Below are 2,500 nucleotides of genomic sequence, written 5' to 3'. Positions count from 1 at the left end.
CTGAAATCTTGCAATATGCACAAGTAGTCCTTCATGAAAGGGGCTGGAAGCTGTTTTCATTTTGACACGAGAGAGAGAGAGAGAGAGAGAGAGACCACCTTGCATTGTCAATTGCTAAATCTGTATATGGATAAGTAGCCTATGGTTGTCAACTTATTTCGTACGGCCATACCAGCCTGGCAACGCCCGATCTCGTCTGATCTCGGAAGCTAAGCAGGGTCGGGCCTGGTTAGTACTTGGATGGGAGACCGCCTGGGAATACCAGGTGCTGTATGCTCTTTTGCTCATTCACTTAAAAACTGAAATCTTGCAATATGCACAAGTAGTCCTTCATGAAAGCGGCTGGAAGCTGTTTTCATTTTGACACGAGAGAGAGAGAGAGAGACCACCTTGCATTGTCAATTGCTAAATCTGTATATGGATAAGTAGCCTATGGTTGTCAACTTATTTCGTAAGGCCATACCAGCCTGGCAACGCCTGATCTCGTCTGATCTCGGAAGCTAAGCAGGGTCGGGCCTGGTTAGTACTTGGATGGGAGACCGCCTGGGAATACCAGGTGCTGTATGCTCTTTTGCTCATTCACTTAGAAACTGAAATCTTGCAATATGCACAAGTAGTCCTTCATGAAAGGGGCTGGAAGCTGTTTTCATTTTGACACGAGAGAGAGAGAGAGAGACCACCTTGCATTGTCAATTGCTAAATCTGTATATGGATAAGTAGCCTATGGTTGTCAACTTATTTCGTACGGCCATACCAGCCTGGCAACGCCTGATCTCGGAAGCTAAGCAGGGTTGGGCCTGGTTAGTACTTGGATGGGAGACCGCCTGGGAATACCAGGTGCTGTATGCTCTTTTGCTCATTCACTTAGAAACTGAAATCTTGCAATATGCACAAGTAGTCCTTCATGAAAGGGGCTGGAAGCTGTTTTCATTTTGACACGAGAGAGAGAGAGAGAGACCACCTTGCATTGTCAATTGCTAAATCTGTATATGGATAAGTAGCCTATGGTTGTCAACTTATTTCGTACGGCCATACCAGCCTGGCAACGCCCGATCTCGTCTGATCTCGGAAGCTAAGCAGGGTCGGGCCTGGTTAGTACTTGGATGGGAGACCGCCTGGGAATACCAGGTGCTGTATGCTCTTTTGCTCATTCACTTAGAAACTGAAATCTTGCAATATGCACAAGTAGTCCTTCATGAAAGGGGCTGGAAGCTGTTTTCATTTTGACACGAGAGAGAGAGAGAGAGACCACCTTGCATTGTCAATTGCTAAATCTGTATATGGATAAGTAGCCTATGGTTGTCAACTTATTTCGTACGGCCATACCAGCCTGGCAACGCCTGATCTCGGAAGCTAAGCAGGGTTGGGCCTGGTTAGTACTTGGATGGGAGACCGCCTGGGAATACCAGGTGCTGTATGCTCTTTTGCTCATTCACTTAGAAACTGAAATCTTGCAATATGCACAAGTAGTCCTTCATGAAAGGGGCTGGAAGCTGTTTTCATTTTGACACGAGAGAGAGAGAGAGAGACCACCTTGCATTGTCAATTGCTAAATCTGTATATGGATAAGTAGCCTATGGTTGTCAACTTATTTCGTACGGCCATACCAGCCTGGCAACGCCCGATCTCGTCTGATCTCGGAAGCTAAGCAGGGTCGGGCCTGGTTAGTACTTGGATGGGAGACCGCCTGGGAATACCAGGTGCTGTATGCTCTTTTGCTCATTCACTTAGAAACTGAAATCTTGCAATATGCACAAGTAGTCCTTCATGAAAGGGGCTGGAAGCTGTTTTCATTTTGACACGAGAGAGAGAGAGAGAGACCACCTTGCATTGTCAATTGCTAAATCTGTATATGGATAAGTAGCCTATGGTTGTCAACTTATTTCGTACGGCCATACCAGCCTGGCAACGCCTGATCTCGGAAGCTAAGCAGGGTTGGGCCTGGTTAGTACTTGGATGGGAGACCGCCTGGGAATACCAGGTGCTGTATGCTCTTTTGCTCATTCACTTAGAAACTGACATCTTGCAATATGCACAAGTAGTCCTTCATGAAAGGGGCTGGAAGCTGTTTTCATTTTGACACGAGAGAGAGAGAGAGAGAGAGAGAGAGAGAGAGAGAGAGAGAGAGAGAGAGAGAGAGAGAGAGAGAGAGAGAGAGAGAGAGAGAGAGAGACCACCTTGCATTGTCAATTGCCAAATCTGTATATGGATAAGTAGCCTATGGTTGTCAACTTATTTCGTACGGCCATACCAGCCTGGCAACGCCCGATCTCGTCTGATCTCGGAAGCTAAGCAGGGTCGGGCCTGGTTAGTACTTGGATGGGAGACCGCCTGGGAATACCAGGTGCTGTATGCTCTTTTGCTCATTCACTTAGAAACTGAAATCTTGCAATATGCACAAGTAGTCCTTCATGAAAGGGGCTGGAAGCTGTTTTCATTTTGACACGAGAGAGAGAGAGAGACCACCTTGCATTGTCAATTGCCAAATCTGTATATGGAT

At 46.6% G+C, this 2,500-nt stretch overlaps 4 non-coding genes and 4 pseudogenes across 4 annotated transcripts; all 8 read left to right on the top strand.

Moving 5' to 3' along the window:
- The first annotated feature begins 158 nt into the window (after positions 1 to 158).
- Positions 159 to 277, top strand: LOC146223117 (5S ribosomal RNA). Its single transcript, XR_014746819.1, has one exon. It is a non-coding gene; the product is annotated as a 5S ribosomal RNA (ribosomal RNA).
- Positions 278 to 449: 172 nt separating this feature from the next.
- On the top strand, positions 450 to 568 carry LOC146223116 (5S ribosomal RNA; annotated as a pseudogene).
- A 172-nt stretch (positions 569 to 740) lies between these two features.
- Positions 741 to 849, top strand: LOC146223115 (5S ribosomal RNA; annotated as a pseudogene).
- A 172-nt stretch (positions 850 to 1,021) lies between these two features.
- Positions 1,022 to 1,140, top strand: LOC146223114 (5S ribosomal RNA). The gene has a single exon (XR_014746818.1). It is a non-coding gene; the product is annotated as a 5S ribosomal RNA (ribosomal RNA).
- Positions 1,141 to 1,312: 172 nt separating this feature from the next.
- LOC146223113 (5S ribosomal RNA) lies at positions 1,313 to 1,421 on the top strand (annotated as a pseudogene).
- Positions 1,422 to 1,593: 172 nt separating this feature from the next.
- On the top strand, positions 1,594 to 1,712 carry LOC146223112 (5S ribosomal RNA). The gene has a single exon (XR_014746817.1). It is a non-coding gene; the product is annotated as a 5S ribosomal RNA (ribosomal RNA).
- Positions 1,713 to 1,884: 172 nt separating this feature from the next.
- Positions 1,885 to 1,993, top strand: LOC146223111 (5S ribosomal RNA; annotated as a pseudogene).
- A 244-nt stretch (positions 1,994 to 2,237) lies between these two features.
- LOC146223110 (5S ribosomal RNA) lies at positions 2,238 to 2,356 on the top strand. The gene has a single exon (XR_014746816.1). It is a non-coding gene; the product is annotated as a 5S ribosomal RNA (ribosomal RNA).
- The last annotated feature ends 144 nt before the right edge of the window (positions 2,357 to 2,500 follow it).

This window comes from Hypomesus nipponensis, chromosome 25, assembly GCF_054491055.1.
Source record: "Hypomesus nipponensis isolate SF chromosome 25, ASM5449105v1, whole genome shotgun sequence".
In the NCBI taxonomy this organism is placed as follows: Eukaryota; Metazoa; Chordata; class Actinopteri; order Osmeriformes; family Osmeridae; genus Hypomesus; species Hypomesus nipponensis.
The sequence above is the reverse complement of the archived record's forward strand: the minus strand, read 5'-3'. Positions and strand labels throughout refer to the sequence as shown.